At 43.5% G+C, this 20043-nt stretch overlaps 1 protein-coding gene and 1 long non-coding RNA gene across 2 annotated transcripts in view; one reads left to right on the forward strand and one right to left on the reverse strand.

The window, feature by feature from the left end:
- ACO1 (aconitase 1) overlaps positions 1-6415 on the reverse strand; it is a 59219-nt gene extending 52804 nt beyond the window's left edge. The window contains exon 1 of the mRNA XM_019934929.3: positions 6296-6415. The gene's annotated coding sequence lies outside the window, so the exon portion shown is untranslated. The remainder of the gene's footprint in view (positions 1-6295) is intronic.
- Positions 6416-6521: 106 nt separating this feature from the next.
- LOC141278867 (uncharacterized) overlaps positions 6522-20043 on the forward strand; it is an 89004-nt gene continuing 75482 nt past the window's right edge. The window contains exons 1-2 of the long non-coding RNA XR_012332262.1: positions 6522-6660; positions 11575-11702. This is a non-coding gene — a long non-coding RNA (uncharacterized lncRNA). The remainder of the gene's footprint in view (positions 6661-11574; positions 11703-20043) is intronic.

The following is a 20043-nucleotide window of genomic DNA, read 5'->3' on the forward strand; positions in this document are numbered from 1 at the left end:
TGTGAGATAGGGACTACCATCCCATTATACAGATGAGAAGACTGAGGATCAGAGAGGGTAACTTGCCAATGCCCTGTGGCTGGTAAGTGGCCAGATTGGGAGTGAAACCCAGGGCCCCTGATGTCAGGGCCAACTTCCTCGCACCCTGCTGCTTCCAAATAGGCATAGCATTTTATAGCCACTCCTCATCCCAAAACCCACATTCACCAAATGGATTAAAAAAGTTAAATCGCACTTTAAAACAGTCTTCAAACTGTAAGGTATATATGCGAGGACTAGATAGTCAACCTCTAATTTCCCCTAAAATATCCTTGATTTTGGGAAAATTTGTATGACAGATAACCTTTAAAGTATGGGTTGATGTCAAAAACCCATCACCAGGCATCACCAACCCTTAAAATGTAACTGATTCCTTATCTAAGCAAATAAGGCTTTTATGAAACATAGCAATTCTTAAGACCAGTCTGGAGGCTGGTCTTTATCCCACCACTATTATAGAACTGTCCTGCACGTATCTGCGTAGCTCTTGCATGTAACCAACTGTCCACAATGATTCGTTTCCTTCTCCGCTTCTCAACCAAAAATTCAAACCTGGCAATCCTGTAGGAGGACACTGTCTTCGACCAACATGCCTTCTTCATGAACTAGGCCACAATGTGTACAATTTGCTTTGTAATTTTACAGTAATGGTCATGAAAGGATGACGAGGTTAAGGAATAATTAAGTGTTCCATACATGTCAGTCTGAGCAACAGCTCAGGCAGTTCACACTGTTCAAAGATGGGCTTCCCCAGATTTCTTCTTAAGTCACGAAAAGAGAATGAGAGAGAACCCCAGCAGCACGCACGCACAGCAGCCTTGCCAATTCATCAGAAAGTGGATTGACTTCTACGACAAAGACTAAAGCAGAACCTGAGGAATCTGGGAAGTGATTGGCTCAGAGAGTGTGATATCACTTTGATAGTTCTACGCAGTGGGATATACACACTTACTTCGAGAACCTGGTCTGGCTCCCAAATATATGTAGTGCTTGGAGAGAGAGAGTTTCCCGTCTTTGCATGTTCCCAACATCCAATCCCAAAGCCCTTTGGTTTCCAATCTACACTTAAAATCAGACTCTGCCACTTTCTGCCGTAGACAAGATTCACTCTATCTGCCTAAGCCTCAGTTTACTTCTTTGCAGATTTAAGGCAACAATAGCTGCCCTGCACTGCCCTGCCCAGCTCACAAGGGCCACTGTGATAATTAAAGGAGGCAATAGATGAAAAGATGGTGTACACTGGGAGCAACTCTATACCTGTGAGCTGCTGTTATTCATGAGATTGATACCAACTTACTTCATGGGGCATGTGGACCCTAAACATAGCCAGTTTCTTCTACTGAAGATTTAAACCTACATCTTAAAACATAATAGATATTCTAATGTTGTCAGAGTCACTCTTCCCTACCAAGGGAAAAAAAGCATTCTAGAATAAGAGAAGACCTAAACGCTCCAGATATATGTGAAAAAAATGACAAAAGACCATAAAGACCATTTTCCTCAAAAAAAAAAAAAAAGATGTCTTCTTTATACTGGCTCAAATTGAAGATTCTTTTTATTGCAGTACTTTAAAATCTTCAAAAATCTTGCAGGTGAGATAAAATGTCCGTGGTCCTAGGCAATATCTGAAATTTTTCCTTTGAACATAATGCATTTCTTTTGTAATCAAAATTTTTCTCCAATGAACTTAATCAATTTAAATTAATTTAGCATCTATTTCTTGAGCATCTTCTTTGCATTAAGCATTTTTAAGTAGCATAGGAGAAAGGGAGATAAGGAAAGTCTTGTTTTACACGAAGATTATGATCTAAGGAGACTGAGATAAGCTCACAAAGAACTGTAATATGCTAAGGGTCATAAGAGAGGTCAGAGGAAAGTGACAGCTATAACTAAGGGAGTTGAGAAAGGCTTAACAGAGGAGAATTGGAAGAAGGAAAGAGGGAAGACTGATTTAGCCTAGAAGCAGAGAAGAGAGGAAATGCAGAAGCAGAGAAGGGGGACCACGCAGCAAGTGTTCGAAGTCTGCCCGGGGGTTTGGTTGTGCTGACATTAGGACAGAAGTTTTAAGATTTTGTTAAAGCAGTTAGTACATGCTTGTTACTAAAAGACATAACAAAGATACTTTGTTAGTTTATACAGTTGAAAATGAAGATGCTAACTCCTGGAAGAGGGAAAAAAAGAAGTGAGTTTGAGGAAAGGTCCCGATGAAACAAGATCGGTCAAATGCTAATGTTCATAATTGTTGAAGCCGGAGGGGGGGGTATACTCTCCACTTCTTTGGATGTCTGCAATTTTCCATTAAAAATGGCTAAAAAAGAAATGAAGGCCATTCAGTCTGGTCAGCTGATGGCTTCTCAGGTGATGGTGCTGATCCGATAAGAACATTCTAACCTCTAGGTCAGTTGGAGGGAACAGGCAGGGCTGAGGCTGCAGCTGACTCCACAGGCAGAAGTAGATACTGCACAACATAACTAAGGGCTGTTTTCGGTTCCCCATGCCTCTCGCTCCATACTTCTTTCTCAATTTCCCACTGGGAGGAAGGGAGTAGCAGGGGTCTGCTACTGGCCAAGTTGGTGCTAAGTCAGTCTAAGAAAAACGAAGCCAACTATGTTGCCCTCAATGTACAAATAACTGTAGGAGTTATTTTTGGTCAAGTCAAATTTTTTTAAAATTTTTTAATTTTATTTATTTATATTTGGCTGCGTTGGGTCTTCGTTGCTGCGCGTGGGCTTTCTCTAGTTGCGGCGAGGGGGGGTCTACTCTTTGTTGCGGTGCGCGGGCTTCTCATTGTGGTGGCTTCTCTTGTTGTGGAGCACAGGCTCTAGGTGCGCAGGCTTCAGTAGTTGTGGCGCGGGAGCTCAGTAGTTGTGGCTCGCGGGCTCTAGAGCACAGGCTCGGTAGTTGTGGCACCCAGGCTTAGTTGCTCCGTGGCATGTGGGATCTTCCCGGACCAGGGCTCGAACCCGTGTCCCCTGCATTGGCAGGCGGATTCTTAACTACTGCGCCACCAGGGAAGTCCGGTCAAGTCAATTTTAATATTTGTTTAGTACTTGCTAGAAAATATTAATAAGCAAAGTGAAGAGAATTAAAAACCCACTGTACCCCGCCACCAAGAGAAAAACCACCCAGCGTTTGGCACATCCTTTGCCTCTGTCCACGCGTGTGCACATCTGTATATACACGCACATGCTTTCTCTCCTCGTCACGGTAGGATCACAGTCTTGGGTAACATGTTTTTCAATTTTAAAACTGTACTTCATGGCATTTAATGAAACAGCGTTTTACAACATCAGTTTAAGGGCTGCACAGTAGTCCATTAGAAAACAGTCTGATCTGTGTGGATGGACCTAGAGACTGTCATACAGAGTGAAGTAAGTCAGAAAGAGAAAAACAAATATCGTATATTAACACATATGTGGAACCTAGAAAAATGGTACAGATGAACCAGTTTGCAGGGCAGAAATGGAGACACAGATGTAGAGAACAAACATATGGACACCAAGGGGGAAAAGTGGCAGGGGGGTGGTGGTGTGATGAATTGGGCGATTGGGATTGACATGTATATACTGATGTGTATGAAATGGATGACTAATAAGAACCTGCTGTATAAAAAAATAAATAAAATAAAATTCAAAAATTTTTTAAAAAAAGTCTGATCTGGTGCTTCTAACCTTGGACAGGGGCTTACGTCAAACAAATATTGTTCAGTAAAATGCTTTGGTCTGAGAGGGCTCTCTCTCTCAATATTACTTTGAGTTAATATATACTAGTATCATATATACTAGTTTAGAAATAGGATGCAGTAATTTGTTTTAGCAGGAGAGAGGGAGTGATGGTAACATTCTAACAGAAATAATCCTATCTTCCTTGAAAAAGTATAGGTTGTTGGGATTTTAGTTTTTTGTTTTGTTTTCAGGTTGTAAAAGCAAGACATGAATGCTGCAAGGCAGGCAGACATATGTTACCACAAAGAGTAACAAAGATAATTTCCCTGCCTTCCTTCCGACTCCACTGTCCAGAACTGGCTACTGTTGATAGTTTGGTATGTCTGTCTTCCAAACATTTATAAGGCTAAATATGTATGTAATTTCTATCTGGAATTTGTGCTGACAGAACAAGGAGCCACGGAAGGAATCCAGTGAGTGATCCCACCTACCACACAGCAGCATGCAGGGCACTGGGCTCTGGCAGAGGCTGAGGAAGGACCACTCACAGGGACACCCCTCTGAAAGTGGAAAGTGAAAGAGCACCAAGGCTGGGTGCTCTTATTCACCAGTCATATTCCAATAAACTCAAGGCTGCTCAACCACAAACAGAAATGATCATGGAGGACAGGAAGGCAACAACACGCCTCCCTGTTCTTTTGCAAATCACTTCTCAAACACTTGCAAACTCTCACACAAACCCCTCCACACTTGGCATGGGGTCCCCATGGGCACGTCTCCGAATGCGTGGGTCCTGTGTGCCACATCACTGCTACAGTCTGGACTTACGCACAGGTCACCTCTGCAGGAACAGAAATAACCAAAGGCATCTGAGAGCCTTGCCAGTTTTCAGGAGGCCAGCAGGGCTCATCATGCCTTATGTGGGGACCTAGTTCTTGGTTTGCAGAGTGGGGTCAAGCTTGGTTGCAACTACCAGAGGTTAACCATCCATGCATGGTGTGTGTTTCCATTCAGAGGAAGGATCACAAACAAGAAGCAGGCCCAATGATTTAAGCCTCTGAAGCATTTCCTACACCGGTGGCTCTCAAAGTGTGGTGCAGGGGACTCTAGGGATCCACAAAGTCAAAACCACTTTCGGGGCTTCCCTGGTGGCTCAGTGGTTGAGAGTCCGCCTGCCGATGCAGGGGACGTGGGTTCGTGCCCCGGTCCAGGAAGATCCCACATGCCGCGGAGCGGCTGGGCCCGTGAGCCATGGCCGCTGAGCCTGCACGTCCGGAGCCTGTGCTCCGCAACGGGAGAGGCCACAACAGTGAGAGGCCCGCGTACCACAAAAAAAAAGAAAAAAAACACTTTCGTAACAATGCCAAGATGCTATTTGACATTTTCACTCTCACATTTTCTGGAGTACACAGTGGAGTTTTCCAGAGGCTATATGACATGTAATACTGCAACAGACTGAATGCAGAAGCAGATATAAGAATCTAGCTGATGAAAAAGCAAATGAAAAACAAAAAAGGAATCTAGCTGCTGTCTCTTAAACCTGACATTAAAGAGATTTGCAAAAATATAATTAATACAATGTCACTCATCTCAGTAACGTTCTGTTTTGAAAAGGATGGTTATTTTCATAAAGATACGTTATGTACAATACGTCCAGTATTATGTCTAAATGCATTACTAAATATAGTAAAATATTCTCAGTTTTAGTTATATTTGGCAAATATTGAAATATATAACCCACATAAAAGTTCCTTAGTATACTGATTTTTAAGAGTCTAAAGGGGTTTTTGAGCACCGCCCCCAGAAAAGTTTGAGAACTGCTACCCTAGAGGCTGTCCCCGACTCCCTACCCCCATCCCCGCCAAGACACACACACACACACACACACACACACACACACACACACACACACACACACACACACACACACACACACACCCCCCCCCCCCCCCAATGTAAGGAGGGTTATGTATGTGGCAGGAAGGAAGATGTGCCATTCTGATGTGCTGGCTGAATTAGTTAAGGCAGCCCGTGCTCCTTCCTGGATCTCTGAATCTATTAGGATGGGCTCTATCCCCACCCCTTCCACCGAGGGTCTCTTCCCCCCGCACTCCGTTTTCCTCTTACCACTTGGTGTGTTTTCCCCCATGTGTCAGAACCTCTGAGGATTTCCCTATCCCGCCACCCCCAGCTCGGCGAGGACTCCCCGGTGAGGCCCGCACACCCTCCCTGAGGTTAGGACTCCCCAGTTCAGTCGGCCGGAACAGTCTCAGCGTGGACTCTGGGCGGCCCGCACAGCCCAGACAAAGAAGGCCTAGGAGAGCCATTTCCAGTCCCCAAGACCTGTCCTCGGCTCAGCACAGGCTGGGGACAGGGCGAAGGGGTCAGTCCCCAGGAACTAGTCCCCGATTTTCCCCTCGGCCTTCCCCGGATCCCCGCCCCGGGCCGCCCGGCGCGCTGCAGTCCGGGCAGTCCAGGCTCAGGGAAGGTGCCCGGGGCGCCGCGGACTCGCGCCCACCCTGCCAGGGCCAGGGCGGCCGGCGCTCCCGCCCGGGGCCGGACGTCGGTCGGGCCGCGACGTACTCACTTACCGCGAACTGCACTGCAGGCTCCGACCGGCGGCCGGGAACCAGGCTGCGGGGCACGATCCCCTGCGCTGCGCGATTCCAGACGCCGAGCTCCTCCCCTTGTCGCCCCGGGGCCACCGGCCGAGGGGCGGAGCCGGGGCGGGGCGGGGTCTGCGGGGCGAAGGAGACCTCGCCCCCCGCGGGAGGGAGGGTTGCTAGGGGCCAGCGGCAGGCTCCTCCCATGCGGGCCCAGGCCTGGGACTCGCTCACTCGGCCTTGGAGTGTGACTGTCCAGCTCTCTAGGAGGGGAGCCGAAGGGACGAGGGGAAAATACCACTTTTTAAAATGATTTGGCCGTCAAGCTGGAGGCTTCCCTATCTGGCACCCCGGTACGTGTGGTCACCTCCCCTCTCTCCCTTTTGCCCTCACCCCATCGCCACTTTAATGCCTTGTAAAGCGTGCTGAGTGACCTGGCGGGACTTCAACGTTTCCGTGGCTAGGAGTGCAAAGTTTCAATGTTTAATCAACTTATTTATTTTTAACGTGTAACAACTCTTCCTAATGTACGCTGTTCACCCTGTCAGAAGTCAGAGAAATGGCTCAGCATACACTGAGAGGGCCTTCTTCACCGCACCTACTTTCCGTAGGTTGGTTGGAGTTGCGCCCGCTGAGGTAAATGTGGGTGATTAGATCTTTCTAGATGAAAGGTGAGGTTTTCCTGCCCAACTTATATAGAGAGTTATTGTCGTTTTCTATCTTATCTGAATAAACAGCTTATAAGATGACTAACTAATATCTGATACTGATACTGACCTCTACTAGTTACCACGCTCCTACTCTTTGCAGGCTTCGATGATGGGGTCTTTACATATGTTATTTAGTTCGGTTCCTCCAGTTGCCCCATGAAGTGAGGAATATGACCCTGTTTTACAGACATCCATAGCTGGGATTCAGTCCTCAGCTCTATCTGACTCCTAAGCCCACACTTCATCATGTTGCACTGCAGGGTACAGCTATTCCCTGGTTATATTTAATTTTGAAAGAGAACATATTTGCTATATTTCATATTACTATAGTAAATATTACGTATTTACTGTATGGGAGAAGACTTTCTTCCCACCCACTTCCTAAAGTCCTTGCATTCACATTCATTGAGCAAACTTTCCTTGAGTGGCCACCATATACCAGAGGCTCACCACAAACCCCGAAAAATAATACTGGGGTCGCCTCGGAAGTTAGAGTGTAGGGAAAGCTGAGGGGTAGGGAGAAAAGACATCCAGCTACATTTTGGTTCTTACTGAGGGAGCCCTTCAAAAAGCAAAGTTTCTTAATGTTCAGTGATAACATACATATAATATAAGAGCTGGTAATCCTTGACAGGAAATAATTAAATCAGAACTATAAAAGGAATTGAGATTTATTAGTAAGCACTCTGGCCAAAACCATGAAGGAAATAGTTCCCACATCACTCTGCTCTTTTGCTCTGGGAAACGACACCAGTGATGTGCGGATTGCAAATCCAGTGACCTCTCTTCTGTTCTTGCCCTTGCTGACTGCTCTGTGGTGTTTGACACTGGTTGACAGGTCTTTCCTTGAGATGTTAACCTCCTTTGGCTTTAGAGCCTTCTGCTCTCATGATTCACTTCTGAATTTGGTCCCTCTTTCTTAGGCCCTTTCACTGCACTCTTTCTCCTCTCACTTCACATGTGACTCCATACATTGATGAATTCTGCTTCATTTACTTACTCTGTATGCAAACTTCCAGCTGAAGTCCCCTCTGCCTCTGTCATTGACCTTAACCCTCTTCAGATCTCCACACTCTTTGTCAGCAGCCATTTGTGGGGCATCACCACCTGAGTATTCCCAAGGCACTTGCCATTCTTCACATCTAAAGGGGCAGTTCAGTGTCTTCTCTAGACATCTGCCTGTCCCCTCCAACCCATCCAGTTTCTTCCTCATCCTGAATCCCACATCCTGAGTTTGGATTTCATGGTGTGTTGAGAAAGCATTTAAGGGGGTTAGAACCATATCACTATGCTCATACAAGTTTCGCCTAATAAATATTTCGGTCATGATACAAAAGATTCTGCAAGTGGCCCAGAGGAATGTGTAGACTTTAAGGGCCTTCTGAGAGGAAGCCCTCCAGGTGTGGTAACTGCTCAGGCACCATGAATCCGCTCCAGGGGCCAGTGGCAGAAGGGCCTTCAGTGAGGTAACAGCACTGTTCTATCAGCCTTACCTGCCAGAAGCTTATGCTACTATAAAGAGAATCATGAAGACTTCTCTGGTGGCACAGTGGTTAAGAATCCGTCTGCCAATCCAGGGGACACGGGTTCGAGCCCTGGTCCGGGAAGATCCCACATGCTGCGGAGCAACTAAGCCCATGCGCCACAACTACTGAGCCCGCATGCCGCAACTGCTGAAGCCCGCACGCTTAGAGCCCATGCTCTGCAACAAGACAAGCCACGGCAATGAGAAGCCTGCACACTGCAATGAAGAGTAGCCCCTACTCGCTGCAACTAGAGAAAGCCCGCTCACAGCAACAAAGACCCAACGCAGCCAAAAATAATAAATAAATAAAATAATTTAAAAAGAAAAAAGAGAAAGAATCATGAGGTTTTGGTCAGAGACTTGTTAAGCTCTGAGGAATGCCTCATTATACTCCACATTGACTTCAGCTGCTTGTATAAACTGGACCCCACTAACTTGACATCATGCTTTGCTGTCATGATGCATTTTCACACATATTATCTAATAGAAAGGAAGTGGTGTAAGAGAAAGGCAGTCTAGGGACTTCCCTGGAGGTCCAGTGGTTAAGACCCCGCTCTTCCACTGCAGGGGGGCATGGGTTCGATCCCTGGTCAGGGGAACTAAGATCCCACATGCCATGCGTGGCCGAAAAGGGAAAGAGAGAGAGAGAGAGAGAGAGAGAGAGAGAGAGAGAGAGAGAGAAAGGCAGTCTAGCATGGCAGTTCTCAAACCTCGAGGTTTATTGAAAAAACACATTCCTATACTGCACTCTTAGACAGACTGAGTGTGAGGGTCTGACTACCCTTTGAGTAACACCAGTGGTGTTTCCCAAACTGGGTGTTAGAATTTATTAAAAATACAGCCTCCTGTGCCCCGACCTAGAATTAGTTCAGGAGTAGGATCTGTGCTCAGAGTTTGAGGGCTCTAAATACTACAGGTGATTCTGCTTTTGCATGTTCAGCAGATTGCCCCCAGGGAGCTGCAAGCTGGAAATGTACCCTCCCTGAAGGTGGGATAATGTCAGTTTGCTCATCACCCCTAACACAGAGCCTGGCGCATAGAAGGTGCTCAGTACAAGTTTGCTGACTAATTAACTGCCTTCTACTCTGTGCTCTCCACTGGTGTTCAGTGTTCTCTAGCATAGTAGAACCATTCAGTATTCTCTAGCATAGTAGAGGGGAGATATCTGTATGGCAATGAATGAAGTATAAAGTGGTCCCTTCTGAAATTCCTGTTTGGTATGACTCAAGAATGCCTGAGTTCATCACTGAATGTATTTCTTCCTCATACCAGAGGAAGTTTGAGATAAATGTTTTCTGTTCTTCTACAAAAAAATGCTACATTCATAAAAAGGAAAGGCAGTTCTTAGGCTTCTGTTGGCCCCCCACAGATATCCAACTACCATCCCCTTCCATGCCTCTCATAGTCTTAATTTTTGCGCTTTCTTACTGCCTAAATGCCTGAACTCCTGAGCTGCCTTCCCGGGGAACCAGGGTCCTCTGGCCATTGGCTTCACAATTAAGCACCGTTCCCCTCAACAAAGCTAATAATAAAAACCAAATGTGATTAAATGTCCCATTGAATCTTTACGAGAACACTTTGTATCTGGTGGCATGTTACCATTTCACAGATGAGGAAACTGAGATTCAGAATGATTATGTAATTTGCTTCAGGTCACATAACTTGTAAATGGTGATGCTGGGATTTGAACAAAGCCTGGTCTTAATTCCAGAGCTGGTGCTTGAAACCCTGTGCAAACAAATATAATTTTATTTAAATGAAATCATTGGATACCATGAGATTATAAGTTATTAATTCTTTGCAGAAAGGAAGAGGTGCTTAAATGTTCTAGGAGGGAACTTTGGTCTGTTCCCATATGGTCTAGAATTCCTTATTCACAAATTTTCAGGGCTGCTTCTCCCTTATGGTAGTATGGAGATCCCTGCTGCTGCCCTGTGATTTAGGTGCACACAGGTAAAGAAACTCCCCATCCTGGGGATGGAGGTGTTGGAAATCAGGAGCAGTAATTTTACTGTTCTGAGGCTGCTCCTACTGACTTATTTAATACTTTTTTCCAGAAAATGATTTGATAATGAGTCTTTCACTGCTGAACATCTACTTGATATTTATGTTGTACATGCTTGTATTGTAAGTGCTCATGAAGTCCAGAAGGGATTCTTTCATTCAGGCACTGTGGCGTGTAGAGAGGTAATCTCTGTCCTCTTCCCGGCCGTCTCCCAAAAGAATATAAAATCTGAGAAGAAATGGAAATCACAGCTCTAAAGACTTAAATGGTGGCAGCTCAGAGAGGCAATTTCCCAGTACAACATCGCCACCTGCCGGATGCAGGCACTAAGTACACCCCTTTTAAAAGGTGGGGTGGCTATTAATGTGTTGCCAAGCTGAACGCCTGATCCATGCATAGAGGGCTTAGGACTCTGCAGCCTGCTGTCCCCACTTTTGGGTGGGTCAATTCAGACTTGACAACTAATAAGGAAAAGTTCCAGTCTACTTGCTTGTCAAATGGAGATTGTATAGTTAAGGACACAGTGACCTGGCCCCAACAGCATCTCAGTGTATATGAAAAAGGGGCAGCTATTGTTTTGGAGAAAGTTTCTTCTCCATTACGTATACAACCTGAAATAAATCCATTGGTTTAATGGGGCCCTTGACTCACAGAGGTTCTCCTTAAAGCCTAACCCTTGTTCACTGGTGGTTTGGCTTAGTTGGATCCTGTTAGTGTCCACCGGGCTGCTTCAGCTGTTCAAGTGCTGCTCAATATATACCATCTTGAAAACTGGTGTGGTTGTCCACATAGTGGGCAGAACTCAAGGCCATTCTCATAACTCTGGCCAATACTCCTTTTGATGAAAGATTTTTTTTTATTGATTCTTGGGATATTGCCAATGAGTTAGCTGCCTGGTCTGCTATCTGGTCTGCCAATTGAAATACTATAGACTCATAGATTAAACAAACCTGGCACCTCTGATGGGAACACTTTAGACCCAAAATGTGTAAGGGTGGGGGCAATTAATAACCTCTTTGTCCCCTAGATCCACCACTGCCAGTTGAGTCACATAGCAGCTGCAGCTGACATTCTGTGGACATGGCTGATTCTTAATTCTTCTGCTGTGCCTGATGCCATCGATAGCAGCTCTCAACACGGACCCCCTTTAAGCAGGTACAAACACACGGGCTGGCACAACCTTGTTTCATTCTGACTGTTATAAATTCACGTGCTTTTCTGATGCTTGAGAGGTTTTAGGTTATGCCAGCTACAACCACTCAGTGACACTGCCCGTGCGACTTAACCAATGTTAAGACTGATCCAAATCAAGTTTAATGAAAAACCTGATCAGAATTACCTGTGCCTGTTTGGGTTTGCATATGACAGGAAATGGGCCATAGCATATCTCTCCATTGGGGATGGATTTTTTTTTTGCTTGTTTGTTTTGTTTTGTCTTGGGTGTTTTTTTTTTTTTTTTGGCTTATCTGTTGCCTTCTGTAATTATTGGCAATGACACCAAAGATCAGCAGGTCTGTGTAAACTCTGTTTCATGGCTTGTAATGGATAATGGACTGGCCTTACACTAGACTACATCCTGACTGTCTGAAATAAAATCCTCTGGTCTCCCCGGGCCAGTTGTCTGACTCCAGGACCCCCAAAGGCATATTTGAGGTCAATACTACAGGCTAACTTTGGCTTGTTTGGAGTCCTATTGATAGTAACCTTAATTAAATGCTGTATGAGGCCATTTGAACAGATTTAGTTCTAGCCTCTGTTGGTTAAATTAATCGGAGTGGTCAACAGAGTGGCATGTGTTTGTGAATTTTGCCAGAAGCCAAGACGTGGAGGGACAACAGGTAGATTGATGGGGAAGGCAAACTTTCATGGGCCCTGAGCAGCCCTGCACATTTTTGCTGGGTATGCCAAGTACGCAAGATCCTGACTACTCTTTACCCAGGCCGTTCCTTAGGGTGGTGATTACAGAGAGCGGCTTTGAGCACTGAAATTATATAAAGTCAGGCATTTGCTTCAAAATTACTAGGTGGGGGGAAGAATTGAATGAGGGTATAGATGAAACAATATTGTCTAAGAATTTATGATTGTTGAGTCTGGGTCATGGGTACATGTGGGTTCAAAGTGCAGACTTTGTTATCACCATAAAAGCAGTGAATTCCCAAGCTCAGTGCTCCTCTTCTGCAGCACAAACCTGTTGTATGTATTACATCCTTCTGGACCCTCCACATCTCCCCCATGGGACCCGAGGCAAGGACTTGATGCTCATGCTGCTCGCTGTGCCTTGAGTAATAACATTTTTCTTTGACTTAGGAGTCTCCTGTCTCCTGCCAATATTCATAAAATAGTAACAGGCTCTTACTAGCTTGTAAGTAGGGTAAAATCCCAAACCCTGATAGGTATCTGTGTTTTTTGGGGAAGGTGAAGGATGCTGTGGTGTTTGCTTGAAATCACCAGGCACAAATTTAGTTGTGTAATTTTGTTTTTACATTGAGGGGAAAAAATTCAGTTTATTAAACTTGTCTTGCAGCTGTGCCAAATTCTGCAAAGCTGGAAATTTAGAACTTTTAAATTTCGCTTTATTTAAAAGATTTAAAATAATGAAAAATCTCAGCCATTTACAAAAGTAGAGATATTAGTATTATGAGCATCCATATAGACATCACTCAGTTCAACTGGCTCATAGCCAGTCTTCTTATTTCTATATCTGCTTCCCGTCCCTGATAATTTTGAAGCATGTTTATAAAATCATATAATTTCATTTGTAATATATTTTATTTTAAAATCATTAACTGGAGTTTGCTTTGTTTTAAAGTATCTGTATTCTTTGAATTTCTCAAGAGGTATTTTGTGCACATAGGATATATTGCTCCACTAATAATAATTATAAAAAAAGCATCACAGTTCTCCTTCTCCCTGACACCTGAAATATTTTGGAGGTAACCAAAGCTGTACATAGTGGTAAATGTATCGCTTAAGCTTTTTATTTTAATAAATCTACATAAATACACATGAAGTTGACATTATTATATCACCAAAAGTTGACTCTAGAAGAAATGAAAAACTTGGCTAGTACAATAATCACTCAAGTAATAGGAAAAGTTATCAAAGAGATACATTCAAAAATGTTCTTACGTGAGATGATTTTGCCTTTTAAATGGACTTTTTTTTTTTTTTTTTTGCGGTACGCGGGCCTCTCACTGTTGTGGTCTCTCCCGTTGCGGAGCACAGGCTCTGGACGCGCAGGCCCAGCGGCCAAGGCTCACGGGCCCAGCATGTGGGATCCTCCCGGACGGGGTCACGAACCCGCGTCCCCTGCATTGGCAGGCGGACTCCCAACTGCTGCGCCATCAGGGAAGCCCTGGACTTTTTATTATGGAAAATATAAACGTATAAAAAAAGCATAAAAAACGTTATAATGAACCCCCATGTACCTGTAAACAAAAAGAACAAAGAGTGTCACCCTGATCCAAACGGTCAAATGGAAACCCGCTGCAGTCTCCCACGCCTTAGCACGCCCAGTCTTAGCACACCTAGTCTTAGCACGCCTGAGGGGAATTCAGGATGGAGAAAAATGGGAAAATGGCATTCTGTGCTTTGGGTATGGGGCCACTAGATAGTTAAGATGCATATCTAAGGAAGAATTTCAACGACCCCAGATTCTTGCATCTTCCCATTCACAGAAAAACACTAAAGTCATTAGCTTGAGATATCTTTTTTTGTAATTAGCAGTAACCTTTCGCCAAGATGTATGCTTGACTACATGTATTTTTCAGCCAAAAAATTCATATATAAACTAGTTCCTCCCCTACCTCTTCAGAGCAGTTCCTCAGAGCTACCTGAGAGGCTGTCTTCTGGGCTATTGTCCTCAGAAAGATCTCCAAATAAAACTGAAACTTACTACTTTTACATCATATGTTTTTTTTTTCAGTCAACATACCCATGACCCAGACTCTACAATTATAAATTCTTGGACAATTTTCTTTCTTCTATATCCTCACTCAATTCTTCCTCACACCTGACAGTTTTTGTTTTTTTTTTAATTTTTATTTTTTAATTTATTTTTGGCTGTGTTGGGTCTTTGCTGCTCCGCCCAGGCTTTCTCTAGTTGCAGCGAGAGGGGCTACTCTTTGTTTCTGTGCGCGGGCTTCTCATTGTGGTGGCTTCTCTCATTGCAAAACATGGTCTCTAGGCACGCGGGCTTCAGTAGTTGTGATGCGTGGGCTCATTAGTTGTGGCTCGCGGGCTATAGAGCACAGGCTCAGTAGTTGTGGTGCATGGGCCTAGTTGCACCGCAACATGTGGGATCTTCCTGGACCAGGGCTTGAATCTGTGTCCCCTGCATTGGCAGGCAGATTCTTAACCACTGCGCCACCAGGGAAGCCCAACCTGACAGTTTTGAAGTAAATACCTGTCTTTATACAATTTCATGTATTATATATTTTGTTTTAAAAATGTAACTATAGTATCATCACGTAACAAAGTTAAAAATAATTCCAAAAATCATAAAATATCCCATGTTCAAATTTCCCTGTCTTATAAAGTTTTTGGAACAATTTATTTAAATCAGGCCCATTATCTTTTCTCTGTTAAGTTACAGATTTACACTCTATTTTTTTTCTTGTAGTTTATTTGTTGCAGAAATAATTGTGTTCTACCACCTGGATTTTGCTAATTGCATCTCCATGATGTCATTAATATGTTCTTCTGTCCCCTGCAAATAGATACATGTATCTTGAAGCTTGATTAGATTATGGTTCCCATGTTTTGCACAAGAATACTTCAAAGATGATACTGTGTACTTTTATCAGGAGGTATATAATACAGTAAGTCCAGTACATATGAACCTTCAAGTTGTGAAATTTCCAGTTGCAAAATTTCAAAGATGCATTCCATCAAAGTCAGGCGTGAGTGAAACTGCAGCTTGCCCTCCATCTCCTATTGCTGACGATCCTTCAGCCCTACCATCTCCCACCTCCTCTCCCTCCTCCAGTCAGTAACTCTTCTTGCCTGTTCACTCGATGACAGCTCCTGTATGCCAGCTGTTGTACTGTACCACTATACTTTTCAAGGTACTGTACTGTAAGATTAAAAATGTGTTCTCTATCTTTTGTGTTTGTTTTTTATATATTATTTGTGTGAAAAGTATTATAAACCTATTACAGTACAGTAGTATATAGCCGATTGTGTTAGTTGGTTACCTAGGCTAACTTTGTTGGACTTAGGAACAAATTGGACTTACGAACTTGCTCTCGGAACAGAAATTGTTCGTATGTAGGGGACTTACTGTATCTGACTGTCTCTCTTTTTTTGTGAATGTGAGCAGGCATTGATGATCAATGTTTAGACTCATTAATCATTAGGGGTTGCAAATGAAGATATTCTAATAGAATCTCTTCAAGTTGAGTCCTTTTGACAGAACTCAGTCATCCTTGATACTGTTCCTTTTTTTTTAAACATATTATTTAAAAAAATTTTTTAAATTTATTTTTGGCTATGTTGGGTCTTTGTTGCTATGTGTGGGCTTTCTCTAGTTGCAGCGAGCGGGGCCTACTCTTCGTTGCGGTGTGCAGGCTTCTCATTGTGGTGGCTTCTCTTGTTGCGGAGCATGGGCTCTAGGCACGCGGGCTTCAGTAGTTGTGGCACATGGGCTCAGTAGTGGCAGCACGTGGGCCGTAGAGCACTCAGGCTTCAGTAGTTGTGGCGTGCGAGCTCAGCAGCTCCATGGTGTGTGGGATCTTTCCTGACCAGGGATCGAACCCGTGTCCCCTGCATTGGCAGGCAGATTCTTAACCACCGCACCACCAGGGAAGTCCCTTGATACTGTTCTTGCTTTCTGGTGTAACAAGAGCTTCCTTACTTGCTTTGTACATTTTCTGCTCCTGACCTAGAATCTGCCATTTCTCAAAGGAACCCTGGTTCCTCTTAGTGGGAAATGGTATTTAGAGTCATAACCTGGGCACTAGGGGTCCTCATTGCTGTTGGATTGGTCTTTGTAGAAACACTGCCTTTTCGGTGGATATAGTTTTTGTTTATTTGTTTATATAATACATCATTAAAAAAATTAAATATTATTTATGATTATTTAAATGATTTTTATGGTTGCAAAGTTGTGATATTGTGATTTGTAGTAAGAAACATATGTTTGGTCTTTGTCCCTGATCCTGGCACAGAGCTCCTAAAACCCTTGGGATTTCCTGAGTGATAAGAGCATAAAGGTGTCTTTTGTTATGTTAATGATGTGGCTTTCGGAAAGCACCTAAGGATGGGACCTGTTTGCCAGAGGAGCTAACCTGTGATTAGGGCTGGAACTTTTAGTCCAAACCCCTGGTCTCTAGGGAGGGGAGAGGGGCTGGAGGTTGAATCAGTCATAGCCAATGATTTAATCAACCCAGTATATGTAATGAAGCCTCCATAAACCCCAAAGGGACAGGGTTTGGAGGGTTCCAGACTGGTGAACATGTGGAGATTTGGGAAGACTGGTGTGCCTGGAGAGGGCATAGAAGCTCCATGCCCTTTCCCCATACTTTGCCCTGTGTGTCTATTCCATCTGGCCGTTCCTGAGTTATATCCTTTTATAATAAATTGATGGATCTCGTAAGTAAAATGTTCCTCTGAGTTCTGTGAGTCATTCTAGCAAGTTAATTGAATTTGAAGGTCATTGGAGCCTCCAATCTACTGTTGGTTGGTCAGGAGCACAGGTGATAACCTGGGCTTGTGATTGGTGTCTAAAGTTGGGGGTGTCAGGGGGACAGTCTTATAGGATGGAGCCTTTAACCTGTGGGATCTGATGCCATCTCCAGGTATAGTCAGTGTTCAGTTGATTTGTAGGACACCTAGCTGGTGTTGAAGAATTGCTTGTTGGTGTGGGGACTCCCACTCCACATACACACCTACATGGTGGAATTGTTCACCAGAACCTCTTAAAGTCAAATCTGTAAAACAAGGTAAATGTAGAGAAGTCTAGCTTCTGTCCCAATCTTCTTCAACCTATTCTTTCCTACCTCCAATGGGTATCTTGTTTTTTGTTTTTTTGGTTTATCCTTCAACTTAATTTAATAAAAGTAAGTATGTGACTGTGTTCTTATTCTTTCCTTTCTTAGACAAACAGCAGCATCCTACACACATTTTCTCCCTCTTGCCTTTTTTTTTTTTTTTTTTTGCCTAACCACATATCATGGAGATCACTCCATGGCTGTATATAGTGCCTTTTCTCATTTCTTTTTATGACTTTATAATATCCTATTATGTGCATGTACCATTGGTAGACTTTTGTCTCCAATCTTTGCTATTATGAATAGCATTTCAAAGAAAGATCATGTATCTTTCTGCATAGAGTACTAGCAGTGGTATTGATGGGTCAAAGTGTAAGTCCATGTCATTTTTGCTAGATATTGCCCACTTCTTTTCTGTATTAGTTGGGTTCTATGATGGACTGAATGTTTATGTCCTTCCAAAATTTATATGTTGAAATCCTGACTCCCCTAATGTGATGGTATTTGAAAGTGGGCCCTTTGGGACATGATTAGATCATGAGAGTGGAGCCCTCATGAATGGGGTTAGTGCCCTTAGAAGAAGAGTCTAGAGAGCTAGCTAGGTCTCTTTCTGCCATGTGAACATACAATGTTAGCAGTTGTAACTTCTTCTGCAACCCAGAAGAGGACTCTCACCAGGACCCGACCAGGCCAGCACCTTCATCTTGGACTTTACCTTTCAGAACCATGAGAAATAAATGTTTGCTGTTTTAGCCACCCAGTCTATGGTAACTTGTAATAGCAGCCTAAACTGACTAAGACAAGGTCACATTTGGAAACAGAGACCACACACCAGTTATGTGAACCAAAAGAATTTAATATAAAGGCTTGTTCATTAGGTATAATGTTATTAATAGCTGAAGGTAAAAAGAGAACTTTAAGGTATCAAAAGGCAGCAACTGTAGGCAGCTGCTCCCAACCCTCAGCTGAGGAAACTTAGAGGAGTGGTCCTATGGAGCTGCAACTCAGAACTCCGAGGAGATGGTACTGCTGGACTGGTGGGAGGTTCTGAGTCTGATACGGGGAGCCTTATGGGCCTGGGGCCCAGGCCTTGCAGGAGGAGAGGGCCAGCTGATTCTGATGTCTCTGTGGGAGACAGGGGTTTGCAAGTATGGGGAAAACTGAAAACTGAATTTGGCTGCTGCTCTGCAAAGGTACCTGCTGCTGCAGAGTGAAGGCACTGCAGGGCCGGCTCCTGGGAACGGCAAACAAACAGGAAGCCCCCAGGAAGCAGACGGGAAGAAGCAAGTCCCTTCGTCTTCCTGTAGCCTCTCAGGCTCCCACTGACACATCCTAACTTAGAGCCACCTGACCAAGCAGAAAGGTGGTTGGAGAGTCCTGGCCCCAGGATCAAAAAGCAGAGTACGAAAGGTTAGATTTGGAGCTGAGAGGCAGCAATTTCATAATCTCCACAGGTGTGGTAGAACTGTTAAGCATGTCAATTACCCAGTGCCTTTTCACCACAGCCTTAGCAATGGAATATTTCATCAGACTTGCAGATCTTTGCCATCAGATGATTCTTTTAAACAACAGGTAATTATCTGCCCTATAAACTGTTCTGAAGTAGAGAAAAAGATGGAAGATATAATAGTTCTTACTGCTTTTATGTTTATCATGCATAATGGCTTTAACAATGCTTGTAAAACACTACACAACTATACAGAAACACAGCTGACACAGACTAATGGACAACTCTATGACCAAGGATAAAATGGTTGTGCAAGATGGCCTAAACCATCTGTTGGCAAAAGCGAACAGTGGAATCTTCTGTATTTCTATCCCTTGGAAATTTTAGTTTATCCTGCTCAGATTTAAGCCTAGAACAGCTTTTGCTATAAATTAAGACTTTTCGTTAAAAAACGTTTTTACTCCTTGCTTATTTTAAGATTACTTACATAAAAGGGACCATTTAGAAAATACCCCTGTAGTTTGTTTTCATTTCATGTATATTTTGACATTCATACATATTTTTATGAAGGCCAATTTCTCATCTACAATTTTTATACCTGTACTGATAAAATAATTGTTTCTTGACTTCTCCCTAGCTAGGCATCCCAGTCTTTTAAGTATATTGAGGATCAAAATATGCCTCCTGCTGGGGAAAACCACTCAGAGATACATCCTCTTACATTCTAGACACATTCTTCATTAAGTTTTGAAATCTTTGATTGAAATCTGTAAAGGTTAAGTCATCATATAAATAGCAGCACTATTAACAATCACAAAATTAATGAGAATAATAATGAGCTCAAGCATGTAAAATGCTAGAGTTAGCATAAACATTGTAATGCCTCTTTGTATGACATTTTTGTTTTGCCATAGGGAAAAGTTCTGTGAGCTTTTTCCCTAAGTGGAGCCAATACGTTATTACTGCAAATAAACTGCTCATTATCTAAGTTGTTTTTGCAACTTTTGGAGAAAGCAAAATGAGGTATTCATGAAGGAGACATTTATGGCTGTGCAGTGAA

Source organism: Tursiops truncatus, chromosome 6, assembly GCF_011762595.2.
Source record: "Tursiops truncatus isolate mTurTru1 chromosome 6, mTurTru1.mat.Y, whole genome shotgun sequence".
Taxonomy (NCBI): domain Eukaryota; kingdom Metazoa; phylum Chordata; class Mammalia; order Artiodactyla; family Delphinidae; genus Tursiops; species Tursiops truncatus.